The following is an 18,537-nucleotide window of genomic DNA, read 5'->3' on the forward strand; positions in this document are numbered from 1 at the left end:
GTGTGCAAAGGGACTGGTCTCTTGCAGCCCAAAGAAGACAGAGGCAGATATCACTTTAATTCTCCCTTGCTGAACTAATATTTGTTTGCCTTTATTTGCTAATGGGGTTTTCACTCTCTCACCTTACCTGTCCCATGGCCCTGACTCTGATCTCACCAGGGCTAGAGAAGACTGAGGCCCCCATCTCTGAGCTCCAACCACCCTACTTCCTACCTGCAGCCAATCTCCAGGTGAGTGATTTGGGCAGTATGGATTTCCACTTGCTCACTTTGGCCAGGGTCACGACACAACGAGGAGGCCTTGCAGACCAGTTGTGACCTTCCACAAAGCACGATTTAGAGGTTAGATTATTAATGAATGAAAAGGGTTGAAAATGCTGCTCTGGCTTCATGTTCCTGGGTATACAGCTGTAGAGGAAACCTAGGGCTTTACACGTTCTATAAATAAGAGACTCAGCAGGTGCAGCCCCAGAGTGGTGTCCTGGGAATTCAGCCTGCAGCTCCCATGAACACGAGCGCTCTAGGCTCGCTGCAGAAAGAGCAGCATTAGCCTCCCTGGCAAAAATCACTTCATACTCTTTCCCCATTTGCTCATTCTACATTTAACAAGAATAATAATAATAATAAAACGAATGATAACAACAACAATAATCACTTTTCAAAGTTTAGATCAAAGAAGTGGTTTCAGTGAAGCTGGAGGCAAGAAAACTTGAAAAAACAAACAAACTCTGCATGAATATGCTTCTTTATAGCCAGATACTGGTATTTTTTACTGCCCAGGGTAAGAGGTCTTTGCTCAGCCCAACAAGACAGACTATGCTTTCTTCTGGACAGATGTGCAGTTAGTATGGGTGGTTCAAGAGCTTCCATGGACTTTGTGCAGGGAGGGGTGGGGTAGCAGCCTTTGTATGCTTTGAAAGCAAAGTCATTGCTAATGCCCCACTTGGGACCTCCTGTTCCAAAATGGGTAGGTAGGAATGGCCACTCTATCTCGGCAGTACAGCTACAGAGGTGGGGGACTGTCCTGCCACCTGCCACTGTTTGAGAGAGGCAGAATTCATGTGGCGTGGCGTGCATCATTATTACTTTCACTACAGAGGCATGTAGTGACAGCACAATCCATCCCTCCCTGGGCAGAGCAAGGCTGTGTGATAGTAAGCATTTTGGAACGTACATTCATGACCTACTGCATTTTCTAGTCATATGTAATTGCTTCCTAGGTCTGAACAGGCATATTTATTGCTGATTCTGTTTTGTGGGTCCCAGAAGAATCCCAGCGTACGTGCACAGTAGGTTTGCTATATGTACACAAACCACAGATAATAACCTCCTTATTCAAATTTAGCACAGTCAATTGTACAGGCCCTGCTGACTCATAAACAAATACATTACTGCATCGCTTTGACTTGTCTTCTGTCAGCAAGAAATTACCTTGAGCCTTTTACTGCATGAAGAACTGGCTTGGAGGTGTTTCCATGCGCATGGTGCATCAGACCATGAGGTGTCAGTCATTACCTGACCGACGAGCTGAATATTAATGATGTTGAAACTAACATTATGGAGTTTTCCAAAAATGCCAACTCAGAGCAGCTAGATAGAAAGGATCAAATCTGAAAAATCCATTTTGGATCAAAACTTCCCCAGAATTATGGGGGAATTTTATTTGAGAGGGATTCTGTTTTACTGGTGTAGCTGTGCCCACAGCTTATTAAACTCTGAGACTAGTATTTATAGCAACTAATCCCATAGGCCTAGTTCATGCAATCAGGACATTATCATTAGCCTCCTCCTTATCAAAACTGCCACAACACTGACATTTATAACAAATATTCAATTTTTAATTTACAAAGGAAAGACATTACAGAGCTAGCTCCATGCAGCTGGGCAGAAACACGAGAAGCCTGCCTCTCACATGAGTGCCTGTGTTGATACCCCTTGTACTTCGCATCCTTCCTCTCCCACAACCCTGCCAGTATTCCTTTAAATAGGTTGTGAATCCTGTGGCAGTGCTCAGTATCATCTTGTTTTCTTGGCTTAGTTGAGTTAGTGTTGCACTGTGATCCTACCTTGAGCGGGGGACCTTGCGAGGTACCTTCCAGCTCTGCTTTCCTATGATCCTATGACCTATATGTTTCACAAGCAGCCAGAAACTAGCCAAAGCAGCAGCTTGGTTAAGCAGACAGACTTTGCATGTTGTGTGCACTTAGTAAGCAGTATTTAGCATTTTGACTTGCTGGGTTCATATGTTTCTTACATATTATGCTTTTGGTTGAAAAAGCCCCATTTCCCTTTACTTTAGGTATGTTTCTTCACTTCAGAGCAAAGGGTGAGGGTAGCATCTTTGCTGCTGACAGACCTCTGGACCAGAGCTATTTGCATGGGCTGGATCCTGCCGCACTGGTGCCATGCTCCCGAGGTTGCAGAGGCTAGCGTAGCCCAGAGGACAGCTAGTGGTGTCTGCCCTGCTGTTTCCCATTCCAGGTCTCTGCCTTTGTGGGCGTCTCTGGAAGATTAATGAGGCAGGGTTTGGAGCCATATCTGCTCTAAGCTGCACTATCTCCCTTTTCCTGTTTGGCCAGCAGCTGTGGTTTCCTATGCTGGCTGCTCCTTGTGCTGGACCAGAAGAGCCGAGTCCAGAACTCCCTTCTGGGGAAGTGGGAGGAGAATGAGGGCAGTTACGTTCAGTTTCCGCTGGTGCCCCAAACTCTCTAGTCATCCTCTGCATTTCAGCCCACATTTCTCCAGGTGTCCCAGCTTTTAATGTATGTATAGCTTTCAAATACAGGGACCCATTGCCCGCTACCCATAGTGCTAAACTTGTAGTGCAGCAAGAGACCAGTGAAGAAATTAGAGGGAAACTAACTAAGAGAGACCAGTGATTTTTTTTTCTGCTTTTCCCCTTTTCTTTTGCCTTTTAAAACTCCAGATGAGAAAAACAAATATTGGAAGAGTATCCTGTGCATCTCATGATCAGATCACAAGCCCACATGTGACTCTAGGATGAAAAACAAGTCTTTCCAGCAGATGTCAACTATAACTAGCAAACTGCTTGCTGTACCTTGCCGTTTGTTGCCAAAGTCAATTCCTTATGCATCTTTGAGGTAAGGAAACCTTGTGACTCATCACAATTTAACTCTAATGAAAGCAAACTACTCACAGAAGAGGAGTTGCATTTGGTTTTTGCATTTTTAGCAGCTCAAATGTAGTATGTGCAAAACAATAAATAGCAGCCCTGAGCCAGTGTTATGTAAACAGACTCCAGGTGCACACATGGCAAGGGCAGGCTTCAGAGTCACCTTTTAGGTTATATGCTGAACAAAAGGCATCTCAGCTGCTCAAAACCAAGCCAAGTAGGACAAGGCTGGCCTCTCCGTTTTGGCCCCCTTCAGCTGAGGCACTCAGTGGCCTGTAAACCAGAACAGAGTCTGGTGAATCCCCACGTCAGGGTACCAGAGGCACTACAGGGTAAGGGAGATGTTTCTAAATAAAAAGGTAACGGTGCTCAAACCAAACACATGCTGCTGCTTTTCTCTTATCTTCACTGCCTGTCCCTGACTCTCCTGGTATTGCTAAGATTAATTCCTACTCCCAGTTGGCTGATGGCATCATTTTTTTTTTAATAAGTGGTCAAATGAGCTCCTTCAGCCTCTCTCCCCATCAGGGCCTCTCCATAGATTTCTGCAAAGCTACCTCATAAGCCTCCTCCTAAACCCCACCTTAAAACTCTCCCCTGCCACGATGCCAATAAACAACTCAGCAACACACAGGTTGCTGCTGGGGCTGTCCCCACTGGCAATCACACCGACCAACATTGCTTCCTTGGGCTTCTGCCACTGTGGTCTCGTCTCATCCTCACATTGTCCGAGGCAGAGTCATTTTGTTCTGTGTTTGTGAGCGCCCAGCACAGTGGGATTCTTGTCTGTGGTTGGGACTGCTCAGCACTAGGGCAATACAATGAAATAAACAGCAATAATCTTTCAGCAGGCAAATCTGAGGCCTGCCACTGCAATAGCATCGGCAGAATAACGTGTGCGGAATAAGGAGCGTGGACTGCACAAGGGCCTTGAGACTTATCTAGAAGCTCAGCTCATCAAGGGATGAGGGTGTTTTCCTTTCAACCTGGAAGATCCCCTGCCATTCTCTTGGTCAGCGAACCTCCTTTGCTTCAGACTCTCCTTCTTGGGTTTTCAAAGTTCAGGACCAAAAATTCAACTGCTTTCTAATTGTCAAATGTCTAAGGAATCCCTGGAGTGGACATAAGCAAAGATTCACACAATGTTGAATTTCAGCAGGATACGCTGCGATGGTGCTGTGCTACCACGGTTGTAGTACTGAAGTGCCCACTTGCTGTTGTCACGGGCCAAGACACAAGCGCACTATCGGAGGACAGTGTGGCTTCATGGACCGAGACTCAGGAGACTGGGCTCCATTCTCAGCTCTGCCACTGGTTTGCTAGGTAAGCTGAAGGAAGTCCCTTTCCTTTGCTGTGCCATATTGGTCTTGCCTGGAAAATGTGGTGAAACGCTACCTCCCTTGTGAGCCTCGAGACCTATTAATGAACAGCACAGGGATTGTTTTAGCTATAGGCCTGCCCTACAGAGACTCTCCAGTTAGCACGAGTGGAAGCTGTAGCTGTAGCTGTAGCTGTAGCAAGCAGGTTTTTCCAATGTGAAATTGAGAAGCCTTGATTTGTACATGACCCATGTACTGTATGGCTTGAAAGGCTGCTGAACTGGGTCACAGTGTTACTCCTTCTCTTTCCAGCTTGCTCTGCTGCTGCTTCTATCACATGATGGGTCAACAGTTCATGGGAAGTCACAGGCTTGAAGTTAAAAAAATGTTTCTTCAGCCAGCAGCTTCCCACAGGACATAACTGGGACTGAGCGTTGGCAATTTTGAGTCTGATCAGCTGTATGTTATCCGAGGCCTGTGGTGGGTCTGTCTCAACTAGCTCCCAACCCTGGGGAAAGGAACAGGAGCTGAAAAACCCAAAGGGGCTCTCCAAAAGGGGAAAACAACTGAAGGAGAGATTAGCAATACCAATTAAATGCAATTGGTAGTTGGGAAACAGGGCTGGTCTATGACTGCTGGAGACCCACAGTCAGGTTATCCTACTTAGAGACAGGGTCACTCAAATGTACCTTTCCACCCCCATAACACAAAACATCTTGTCTCACCATCCCCTTACCTTCTGTAGTGCCAGATATTCCCATTTCAGGGTTTGTGTGCAGCCTGGTAGTTTCCCTGTCTCAGCCACAGAAGCACACACTCCCATGGCCCACACAGTAGAAACTCACTCTTTTCAGACATCTTGTGGTAAAAGTCTGAGGACAGTTCACAGTCAGCCCCGCCGTGACTTGTTTCAGGAGAGGCTGGAGGCTTTGGCTGTACTCATACAAATTCCATCCTTAAGGCTTCAATTCAGAGGTATGCAATAGTGAAGGGGAAGAAAAAGAGCATAATACATATCAGTAATCTGTTCCCTTCACCATATTATTTACACTGGATTTTTCCCCAGTGAGGATATATTTTGCTATTGTCCATATTGTATCTCAGTGTTGCATGGAAGTGGCAGATTTTTTTCTCCTTTTGTCTAAAAGCCATTAACAATTGTGTTGATATTTTTAAACTCACTTTTCATTTTTACCAAGAAGCACCATTTGAATGGGGTTTCCACGAGTACATGCAAAGCAGGCACACTTGTACATCTTGTCCACTCCGCTCATTGTAATGCAAAAGGTTATCAAGCTCAAGACAAAAGTGAAATCATCCATCGAAATTCTTGGGATTAAAATAGCCCCACAGGCTCCAATGCTGACGTTATCGGAAGGTGGACAGGAAGTCTCTAAACACGGTGCCTTTCTGCGGCAGAATAGGCACTGGCCTTGCAATCTCCAACAGTCTAAATAACAGCCACAGTCATGTAAACCAGAGATGAAATAGTGTAGTCTAAACAACACACACGCACATTGTCCCAACGCAGCAGCTTGGTCAATTCTTGTTAACGTTCTTAGAGCGACAGATGGGCCCTAGAAACCAGAAGCAGAAGCACTATCCCCTCCAGAGCCAGTCGTTTTGTAGGGGAAGTTAAAAATCCCTGTAGTCACTGTTCCAGGTACGAGGCGGGCTGGGGTGCTCCAGAATGAGGTAAAGCCTGCACTAGCAGTAGGACAGGAACAGCATTCCTGCTCTCATTGCTGCAGGCAGGCATGGACTAGGGCAAACTTCTGCCTGTCAGAAGATAGCTATGAATTGTATGTGAGGAAAGGGAGCCAAGCTTGAAAGACAACCCAAATTGGGAGAATGTGTGTAGTGAGCAGTAGTTTGGCTATGTTAGTCTGTAGTCAGGCAGAAGCAGAGTAGATTTGTACCTTGCAGACCAACTAAATAGACTAAGAATTTGTGTAGCCAGCTACTTAGAGAGCCAGGAGGAACCCAGCCAAACACCCTCTAACTGCTTTGGAGAGGTGGGGAGTTTGTCATGTTGCATGTTTTGTTACAGATTCTTTATGCCACTGCAAATATGTGTCCTTCAGTTTATGAAGGGCTCCTGTGCTGACCAGAGAAAACAGTGCAACATACACAGACTTTATTCTTAACTTGATGTCAAGCAAATATCCTTTTACTAAGTGTCCTAATGCATATTCTTTTTTTCCAGCTGCTTCTCATCCAGACCCCCTCTATATGAAAGAGAGCTAGAGTCATCCCAGCCTGCTCCACTTGAGGATGAAAGCAGAGGATGCCATATATCATGATGAAGTAGCTGCTGATAGACATCACTTCATAAAAAAAATTGCTAACAAAAGCAGAATAATCACTTTCTAAATTGGTCTGTACCTGGCCATTCACTTTCACTGTGGCATGCATACACACAGTAACTAAACCTTACAAATTGAAACACTGAAGTGCATCACTAGCTCTATATAGCCTTGATTTCCCTTTCATAACATAGCTTGTAACAGAGAAAAGTCCAATTTGATGCTGTTATCTGTTAATGGGTGCACCCACACATACAATTAATGCAACTGAATAAACTCTTGCACAATCTGAGCCAGAGCAAACTAATTTGGAAGTCATGGTCTACATTGCATTTAAGTGCAGTAATTTACTCTGCCATCAGTACTTGTGTCTGATGGGACTATCCCATGGTACAGTAAATTAGTCTACACTGGCCTAATTGCTGTGTACATGTAGATGGTGAGTCTATTGTACAGTAAAGCACATGTAGACGTACCCAGTGAGTGGGTGTTTGACTCAGTTTCCTATTGCACTTAACAGATCAAAACAAGCATATTCAAAATAATACATGATCAAGCAGAGCTTCCACCTGATGCACATAACTTCCAACACAGGACCTTTTCCTCTAAATAACCCTTGTGCACCTTTTGTGCAGAGAGCTCAACCTCAAGGGATGAAGAGCCATACAAAAAGCCATAGACACGGACAAAGCCTCTGGCATTATAACAGCTTGGCTCAGGTGTCTGCACTTTATTAATACGCCTAGATAAATGTGAGTCCATCTCCTCAGCTCAGCTCCCCATGCATGCATACCAGCTTCTTTTGCTGTTCACATCCTTCAGTTGTAGTTTTAATTGCTGGCTATATACTCAAGTAAATGGGATGAGCTACAAACTTCAGATGTGGAGCCAAGCTTCCCTGAAGTGTGGGGGAGTTGAGAATGGGGCTGTTGTGGAGAGACCATCTTGAGTTTTCATACAAAGGAGAGAGACACAGAGAAGGGGCGGATCAAAGGGAGGGAGGGGGAAAGAGAGACCAATAGCTCACACCAGCTGCTGTTTGCGATTCCACTTGCCATCTGCAGCAAAACAAAACAACATGAATCAGGCCTGCAGGGCCAGCCTCTGGTGGGGGCGGCTCTGTGCACAGGGAGATGTGCAGGACCTCAAGCAGACAGCCACATCCCACAGAGCACATCTGGGGATGGGAGGGTTTGGCAGCTGGAGGCCTGGCATTCTAGGGAATTCAGAAAGTGGAGGATGCAGGCACGGCTGTGCTGAGCAGCACTGGTTAATACTCTCACTGGGTTCAGAGGGCATGGGGATACCCAATGACACCTGGGAGGAGAAGGGGGAGGGGCTGGCTACAAGCTGGGTGGGGGGTCCTGGTAATTGGGCCCTGTGTGGTCTCAGCTATCACTATACCCCAGGTTGCCTTGGAAAGTGGATCTTTCTCAATTTAAATGCACATGGGAGTGGGGGTGGGGAAGAATAGCAGAAGTATCTGGAACCAGAAAGTGATGTATGCCTATTTCTGGGGCTGCAAGAAATAAGGATTAATCCAATTTCTCTCCTGAACTTATACCACAAATGTTTACCACAGCTGTCCAGGGCCTTTTTGAAGTAGGCAGGGTGCTCTGCTTTCTCACCAAATTCCCAGTCCCTGCAAGGGAGATTTAAGACTCTTTATCATTTGAGTTTCAGTAAGGAACTCACAGCATGAGAGCCTCCAGCTGCCAACAGCTGTTATCCTTTATTTAATTACTTTCATGAGCCTCTTCACAGGCAGAGGCACTTCAGCAGCCCACACTCTGCCTTTCAGCATATCCCAGTCAGTTTGTTAGGCTAATAGGAGCAGTAGACATTTCCCACAGGTCAATTCCCTGTTGTGATGAAAAACAACCAGACCAGGAAATTAAAGCTAACATTCTGCCCTTAACAAATTTCAATACCTGAAAGGCATAGAAACTGGGGGCCAGCTCCAATTAGACTTTCCTGGCTTTGTTGATCCTCAGGGTTTTATTGCTGTTATAACAGTTTGTGCTCATGACTTCTTTCCTTTCTTAAATGTCAGCCTTAAAAGGAAAAAAAAAAAAAAAAAAAGTCAGGAAAGGTCGCTTACCAGAGATTGAAAAAAAATCCAGTTAGTCGGTCAAACACATTTAGGATCAGCTACATGCAGGTGGGCATTTTTTAAAGCATGTTGTTCACCTGGTAAAACAGGTACAGTTCCTTTGCAGGAGGCTGTGGATGTACTAATTTTGCACAAACTTTACCCGAAGAACTTTGTCTGCCTATTTACCTTGCCCAAACACTTTGCACTGATGCTTTTGGTCATAGACCCCCAGGTCGGATGTATCTAACAACAAGTAAGGAAGGACTGGGAGATAAGAATCCCTTTGGTTAAAGGCTTGATGGTCTCACAGGGGAGAATGAAGTCATGCAGCTTATAGAACAGGCCTGTTTTTAGTCCTTAGCCTAGAAATGCTCACTGATGCAAGTATTCTTTCGATGGACAGCTCACAGGAGTAAGGGCTACAGGATTGCTCAGCTGTGTTACATTGGCATTGCTGGCTTCCCTCCCCAGTTCTGAAGTGAGTGCTTGCAGTGCTGTGCCTTAGTTTCCCCAACTGTAAAACAGGGACAATTAAAGCCTCATTGGTCAAAGAAATGTAAAGGGGAAGCAGAGCTGCCAGTACAGCAGTGCAGAAGAGAAGCCGAGAGCCAGCGAGGGCAGTGAGGAGGAGCTTTCTCTGTGCCCTTTTAAAGCACAGCATCGCTTGGTTTGCTAATATAACCCTGTGTTTCTCTGTGTGCAATTTAATAGGCAGCTCGTCAAAACAGACCCTGAGCCTGCAAGCTGGCGAAAGCTTGTCCAGTAGCTTATTTGCTGGCAGGGACCCGCTGTTGTCTCAGGGATTGCTGGTCTGGACACACGGAGTTGTGCTGATGTTATAGGCTGGAGGCCTTTCAAGCAACTGCTGCATGAAACCCTGTCACCCAGCAAGGGGAGGTTAAAAGACATCATGAGGTCACGCAGGCTGTCACAAGGTACCTGCCAGCTTTGCCTGTGTGCTGAGCCCAGACACGCTGCTGGGGAACAGGACCACTCGCTCCTGTTCTGCACGCACCAGATCTCCCAAATGAGACCTTGCCTCCCCTTAGAACAATCCTGCACCACACCCAGTAAGTATCACTCCCTCTCTCAGACATATTTATTGGCGCGTGCTCAGGGCTGCTCTGAGATACTAAATGCCTCACTCGGTGTGATGTAGAGTAGGGGTGAGCACGCACCACAGTGCTCCAGAGGCAATGTAAACAAGGCCTACTAGCCCCGTAGCAGAACTGAGGAGTCCTTGTTCCTCAAACCCTGTCCCTCCGGTCTTCACAACCCATCTCCTCCTAGATGCAAATGCACAAAACGAATCTCTTTTGCCCAGAGGTCACTCACAGCTGGTTGGACCCCTGAATCCTACTCAGAGGCTGGGCACACAGTGCTGTTCTCTGGCAACAAAAACAAAGTGGGAGAAAGCTTATGGATGCCAAAGGGTTAAAGAGCAATCCCACCAGTCGTGCTCAGCAGGAGGGGCATGCAGACCCCTGCCCCCCACCTGACAGTCTTGCTAACGGCTACCTGCCCTGCGGGTCAGAGCCACAGGGGAGTCTTGGCTCTCTCACCTGGTACATTTCCATCTACCTGCTAAAGTCACTGCTCACAACCAACCCAATGATTTAGCTTAAAACAGGGGCAGGCAATTATTTTGGTTAGAAGGCCGCTTACTGAGTTTTGGCAAGCCATGGAGGGCTGCATGACAGGCAGCCGGGGGCAGATAAATATTAATTTTCTAAATTTTTTTTTTTTTTAGGGGCCCCGCGGGCCGGATAGAATGGCCTGGCGGGCTGTGTCCGGGCCCCAGGCCACGTATTTTCCCACCCCAGCTTAAAACAATGAGACCATCTGTCTCCAACTCAGTTACTAGTTTGTAATATGTGACATTTCTTGGTTTTGTTAAGCACTACAGCCCAAACTCACTAAAGGGGGACAAACATCATGTACAAACATTTATCGAAAAGGATCCACAAGAATATCCATCCGTAGCCTCCAGTCACAGTGCCCAGTAACTGACTGGGGCTCTTCTGTATGGAAAAATAAACTTGAACCATGCTGCTGGAAGAGAGCAGAACAGACTTTAGTAACATTGATCTAAACCAGTGATTCTCAACAAGGGTGCCATGAGATCTTTTTAAAGTTGCCACAAGGTGCCATGCGACATTATCACTGTTAGGTGTGCAAACACCTGCACAACACTCAAAAGGTAAAGGCACTTTATACGGTGCTAATCTACCCTGCCTTCTGCTGGACTTCAGACTAACCCAGCTAGTTACCGCTCATAAGATAAACCCAGTTTTCAAATACAAATCCATGTAAAAAACAGTCTGACCTGTTGTGCTCCAAGTTCTTTGCAACAGAAGAATTACTTTATTATTTTCTTGTACTTGAGAAACGAGTGAAAGTTCAGAGGTGGCATCTTCTGAGGGGTGCCTTGAGTCTAACAAGGTTGAGAATCACTGAGCTAAGTAACACTCCTAACTAAACAGATTTCCTAGTTCTTCCACTAAATGGAAGGACAACCCTTTGCACTGACAGTCTTTTGAAGCTGAACCTGATAAACTTGCTCATGTGCAGGCTTTTTGCATTTCCCCTCAATACTTTTGAGTTTACACTGATTTATGCCACCTAGAGATCTGGGCCATTTGTAGTGTATATTCGGTTGATCTCAAAGAATAGTTCAGCAAACATGTTTATTAGTAGGAATGATCATAGAACAGCAGGTTTTAGGAGGCTTATTTGGGAAGCATCTTTTCAATTCATAAACATGAGCATTCATATTAGAAAAGTGAAATCAAGGGCTAGTCTCCACACAAAAAATGCACTCAAGTGACAAAAAGGGGGAGTTAAACCTGATTTAGCCATTTCAATGCAAGTCTATGTATAAGCCCTCTTGCTTTGAAATAAAGTTGTTGATACTGGTCTGTTATTGAATTCTGCATTATTTAGCTGACCTTTTTTTCCTGTATAAGGGTGTGTGCATACAGCCAGGACTCAAAATAACTCAGCTGGCATCAGGAAACTGATTGAAATCAGTGCAAGCTTGCACACAGGCCAGGCTTAGAGCTTACACTCATCCAATGAGTGAAAAAACACACTATTATGTCACCCCTGGGTCTAATCCAAAGTAGCCGGCATAGCCTGAACTTTATATTGCAGACATTAGGGTTCACAAGCTGTTTCATGGCCTCCATAAGTTCCTAAATGAAACTCAAATGGAGCTGAAATGGGCAGGATCATCCTGAGGAGTTTCTCAACAGCAATACAAGAAAGCAGAAGAATCACTGCCATGAGAAACAAGGCAGTTGCTGCTTCTGCCAGAAGAAAACTTAAAATCGGTGAAACCTGAAACAGGTAAAATGAGAATGCCGCCACCACTTCTGCTATGATGCAGTAACAATGTCGCAGGACCAGAAGCAGAAATGAGGCCATGGTGCAAAACATTTGATTGAAATATTCCCACACTTCGAGGCTGGTCAGATCCAGAGACTGGGTTCGGCTTGAAGGATAAAACGACTTATGTCTGGCTCCTGTTCTGCTCTTTTCCAAGGTTTGGGGGTGGGGGAGAGTGTTTCCAAGGATTGAATTTGGACTGGTCTCCATCCACAGCGTATAATTATTTCATTTGTTCTACTTATTTTGCTAAGCAATGCACTGTGGACAGCCTTATGGAAACCTAGGAAGAGAGACCAAGTTTCAGTAACAGTAACCAACTCCGAGAGTGTAAAACCTGGACCTAGATGCTCAGGAACCAGAAAGGGCCTCTACCATTCAGTGACTATTGCTCTCTTTGTGAAGCTCTGCAGACAGGCTATTAGCTGAGAGGCAGAGCTAATCCATCTAGGGGCAGCATCATGTGAACATGGCTATCCTGGCTCCTATTCAGGAGGTAATACATGGCTACCTACATTCACAGGACACTGGGTAGTGTCATGCTGTGTCCACCTGAGCAGACAGCAGCATGCCACACTGCACTTGGGGAACACTGGAGGGGAAGAAAGGATACAGCTGCTCAAGGGCCAGCTCTGCAAGTTCAGGACAAAAATCCCAGACTCAGTGCAGGCTCTAGGAGAGAGCCCTGAAACCCAAAAACTGTCCTGGCAAAGTCTAGTCATAGTGGGCATCTATACACATGCTCTGGCACAGAAGGCAGGGTCCTTTAATTAGAGCAGCTCTAAATGTAGCATCACCTGTATTCAGCATTCGATGAGCTTTAATTAAAGCACCCCACCACCATTTTGAAGTGTGGGGATACTGAAAACACCTGACCTCTTGGAGGCTGCTGGAGTGCACTAATTATCGTGAACCGGCAGATTCACAGCAGACTCGATTAATCAAGTAATTAGCACACATCAGAGCAGAAGTCTGTTACATGTATAGGTGCTCAGTGATTCTCTTTGAGTGGGCAATGGATTTGTTTGAGACAAGCAGATATAAAGGCAATCACATTCTCACATGCCAGCACACTACCCTCCCCCAGGCCTCCATGTGTGCCTTCAATCCATTTTTTAATGATTAAACTCACAAAAAGCTACACAGGATGGCAGCTGTATTTTGTTTGCAAATAATCTAGAGAGCAAGGGCACATTCCCAGGCAAATATGTGACACCCCACTGGTTCAGCAAAAGCAGATTAGAGAATGCAAACTATGGCAGAGCTCAAATAGAAGCAAGTATGTGCTTTCTGCCATCTCCTTTGCAGCAGCTAGTGCTGTGTTGACCCCAGGGCCCAGGCAGCCAGCTCGGGAGGTACTGGGGTTTTGCTTCAGAACAAGAGAGAATAAAGGTAGATGCTTAATGATAAAGGAGGATCTCAGTTGGAAGAAATGCTTCAATGAACAGGGACCACGAGTAGAGTTGACCAAGTCAAGATACAATACTTCCTTCTGCCAGGGAGTTCCTGTATGACCTCAGGCAAGTCATACAACCCCTCTGTATTTTCAGCACCCCATTTCTACAATAAGGATAAATTATGTCCTTCTATTCTTCATCTGTCACACATACTCAGGCCCTGACCATACCTAACATACCGCAAGGACAGAGCCCAGTGGCTGCACTGAGCTACACTGGGCTATTCTCATGCCATAGCTCCTGTTAACGCAACTCTGCCCACACATACACAAAAACTCTCACATGCGGTGCTCTTAACATGGGTTAGCTGTGACAGCAGGGAGGGCTATATGCTAATACCTAAAAGAACACAGCATATCAACTGCTAACATGACTGCTTTGTAGCATGGATACTGTAACCTCACATTCAAGTACCACTAATACTCTGTGCTTTGTCACAGCTGCCCCTGGGAAAATCTTATCCTGTCCTCTATCAATTTCTTAATTTGGGGTGAGAGGCTGCCTATCACTTCAACCTTCACATTTGTTTATTGCTTCCTGTACCAGTAGCTGCAGTTCTCCAGCTCTAGGACAGACCTTTTTTGTTTCATGGCAGTGATCAGGAGAATATTGTATTTGTGTGCTGCCAGCTGACACCAAGGCCCCTGATGGATTTCTGGTGTAAGGTTAAGCAGGGGACTGTGATTTGCTGAGGTCTACCATGACAGCTCTGAAAAGCTGTCACCAAGTGAGACCCCCAGCCCAGGAGTAGTTGAAGTCAATTAAAGCTGTTTACCAGAAGGTCCAGTAACTTCACTATCATGATCCAATGAATATTTCCATAAGCACACTGGTCTGTCCATGCACTGTATATAGCAGGGGTCTTAGTCCCTGCCTGAAAGGGTCTGAGATGGTCTCTTACCATGTACATGTACAGCACCCATCACATTTCAGTCGTGAGTCCAGCTGACCCTGGATTTTGATATAATAAACATGTTTTGCTGAACATTACAATGATGACATGACCTAAAAAATATATTTGAAGACCAAGAATAACAGCACAGCTACTGTCAATTTACCTTGTACCCACTGAGTATTGGTATGAATACAAGTGTGCACAATTTTAAAACCCATGGGAGTTCAGTGGTGGGATAAAGAAAGCCCCTAGTAGCATCAGGAGGTACCAAGAATAGGTGCTAACATCAGATATGCTGCCCAGGGCTCCTGTTTAAACTACACAGAAGTCTTTTCTAAAAGGAGGTTTACATTTTATGGAAGAAACATGGTAGCATAACTAAGGTAGGGCAACTGGGGCAGCACCTCTGGGCACCAACTTAGAGGGGGAAGGGTGCAAAAATAACAGCTGGAAGTCACTGCCTGTCCTGTGCATCACCACTGCCATGGGCACCCAGATGCTCTGTTCCAAACCAAACCTGTCACTCTCCCATCCATCTGTCCAGCCACCACACAGCAAGCATATCACTATTCACAGTCTCCCACCTCTGCCAGTCCTTTTCCAAAGAGCCTACCCACACCTTCCCCCTTTCACTTTCTCAGACAGATGGAGCTTACAGCATGCTGAGGAAACATTTTTCATTGCAACATTTTCCATTGCAATTCTCTGACACTGAGAATTGCAGGGTCACATTTCGCTCCCAGTCCCTTGCTCTTTCAGCTAAAGTGCTGAAAAGGGGGCAGCCTTGGCACTGAAGCACATGACTTGATGAGGTCCATCCACACCACCACTGAGCATGGTCCACTGGAACCTGAAGCGCCATCTCCAAGCCAGAGAGCTGCAAGGATGGTGACTCTGATAAAAAGCTTAGCAAATGGGATGAGGAAATGCTTAGGGTTCTGCCAGGGAAGCAGAAACCTCCTATCTGAGCGGTACGTAGTCACAGGGCCAGACCCTAGTCCCCTGGACAGCTGACTTGAACAGCTCATAGGGGATCCCCTTAGCACAGGGGTTGTCAGCCAGGGATATGTGTACCTCTGGGGGTACTTAGGAAGGCCCCAGGGGGTATACAGCAGTGGCGAGAAGTGAGGGGCACTTCCGGTTTCACTGCTGGTGCTTCTGGTTTCACTGCTGCACACGGGAGACCCCCCTCCCCCGCACCTGCTGATTGGCTGCCGGGGGACCCCCCCCCCCCCCACACACACACACACACACTCGTACCCCTGGCCACCCCCAGCCAGTTGACACCAACCAAAAAAGGTTGAAAACCCTGCCTTGGCAGAAAGGCTGTGGCATAAAACTGACAGCCAGTTACACACCACTTGCTCCCTTCTTCCCCAGCACTCACTATGGCAGGGTTCGGGGGATGTGCCAAGAGGGGGATGGCCTGGCTAGAGCATAACATGGGCCAGCTGAACCACCCCTGCAGTGCCAATTCAATCAACATATATTGCAGCACCTCTGATGCAGTTATATCCATGAATGCCAAAGTCCTTTTGAAGTGTTAACCTTTCTTGAAGGTCACTTGAATAGACTCCTTGACTGACAGCTGAGAAACAACTACCCAGCTGCCAACTCAAGGCTCTTTTACACACTTCTAAAGGGCAGGTCCTGTTACTGTGAGGAAACACAAATCCTTTACTGGTGATTCTTGGGAGTTCAAAGCACCTGCCCCATAGCACTGGGGTAGGTGCTAGAAACTATGTATAAGACAGGATCAAGCTTGGAGCAGATGGTAGAATAGTTAGTGTTTGGTTTCCCATTTTGTGTAATCTTTCAACCCCCCCGGTTAACTTTTCCTTCGATGGCCCGCCATCTTTGGTTAGGAAAACATACAGGACAAGTTGATAAACGCAGGCTAGCATTTACCTGGCAGATGGGGTTTTACTTCGAGCACTAGCAGGTCTGCAAAACAGGAGACTTTGAACTGTTGGCTTTGAACTGCTGGACATTTTAAGGGCCTGGGATTATACCCTGTGTTCAGCATGACAACCTGAGAGCAGCATTTTCCTACACCTGAAGCCACTTTACATTAAAAGAACGTAAGTATCTAAGTCTGTGCAGCCCCACAGAAGGGCAAGCGACACAGAGCTCCACGCAGAACCTTGGGGCTTGTGCAACGCTGCTGCAGCTTTCCCAGAAGCGCATGGTGTAATTGGGAGATGCCCTCCATGGCTCCACAACACAATCCCCATGTCTACTAAGGTCACTGAAGGAACAAAGCAGCTTTTGAATTTTGTAGCTGCCATGCACTCAGAAAGGGTCATAGTCAGGTTAAAAAGTGACAAATAAGGCTCAATCCCACTCACTCCTACTCGAGTCAGGTCATTTTGCTGGGATTGAGGCCAATAGAACAACACCATACCAAGGACATCATTGTGCAAAGTACCAGGCATCTCCCTAGAACTAATCAAAGGCCCAAATGATCATGCCACAATTTACTTTTCAGCAACCCCTGTAACCCAGGACTTTCAGTCTACTTTTTCCTGAGCTTGGGAGAATGACTGGCAATGGACCTACCCGTTACAGGTCCCGCCTGCAAGTGGAGTGGCACAAGTGTCACTGAACACTTTACAGACTTGTTACAAGCTCCCTGTAGTCATCTCTATTTGCCTTCTATGCTTCACTTTGCACAAGCATAGAAACCAGGGCAGTGGGTTTCAGTGTTGTCTCATATCAGTTGCATGTTCCTGCACTTGTTCTCTCTCCATTTATGACATTTCCTCTGAATGTCAGTCTGTGCTAGAAGGCCAATCCCTGAGGACTACAAAATACAGCTATATGCCTATGTTATTATCAGTCATCTCAGTGTGCCCCCATATGGATCAAACAGCAGGATGGAAGAGGAGAGTCTTGCAAGTATCTTAATGGGACCAAACTCTACTGCTGCCAACTGCAAGTACAAAGCTCCAGAGGCCAAATTTTTGACCAGCACCTTTTCGCAATCATTTCAGCTGTGGGGAGGGACAGTGGGGGCACTCCCAACTGCTCCTGATTGTGAGGTGCACTATCAGAAGAGCACAGGTATTCTGCAGCTCCTCTTTAGCTTGGTCACATGATGGAGCAAGCTCCAACACAATCCCCACCCAAAATACTCGGATTTAGGGCTTGTGTAAGGTGTACATTTCAACAAGGATTAACCAGCAGCTCACAATGCAACCTTCTGCACTCTTTGCACACAGAGACATGTCTTGGACTAGAGCAATGTCACCAGCAGTAAATCAATGCAGGGTATTCCCAGCTCTACCACTGTCTAGCTGTGTGATTTGGGCAGATTAGTCATCCATGCTTCTGTTTCCCCAAAGCAAATAGTGATATTTCCACTTTCATAAAATGCTTTCCAGCCAAAGGAAACAAAAGAACTACACAGGTTCCTAAGTATGAATTCATTATTATTATTAACACAGTTAATGATAGTCAGTGATGTTCTCAATGATAGTCACTGATGTACTCTTCAGGAAAGATAAGCTAAAACACTAAAAACATCCAATCAGTTAATTTCTGCACACAGTGCAGGCAACACTTTTCTTTCACAGCCCTATAAAGAGGCAAAGCACTTGAACTGTCCACTGAAGAACTGTTAAGTTTACAAGAGCCCATGCCTTCAAATCACTGTGGAGTGTATGGTAAAGCACCAGGTGGTATGCCAAATTCTCCATCCCTTGAAAATCAGCTCTGACAATCTAGAGAAGGATATTAGGGCTGTCCAAAATTTTGCTGGCAGTTTAATTTTGATGCGTTTCAAGCTTGAAACAGCAAAATCAAAAGGAAACGGAGAGCTTCAAAACAGTCTCAAAATGAAACAAGGCAAATTGAAATGTTTAAAAATTTTCGAAGTGTTTTGAGTTTTGAAGCTCAAGCTGGGCTTGCCTGCAGGGAGACAAACTCAAGTAAGGAGAGGGAGGGG

Source organism: Crocodylus siamensis, chromosome 15 (assembly GCF_052110815.1).
Source record: "Crocodylus siamensis isolate JL-2025a chromosome 15, ASM5211081v1, whole genome shotgun sequence".
NCBI lineage: Eukaryota > Metazoa > Chordata > Crocodylia > Crocodylidae > Crocodylus > Crocodylus siamensis.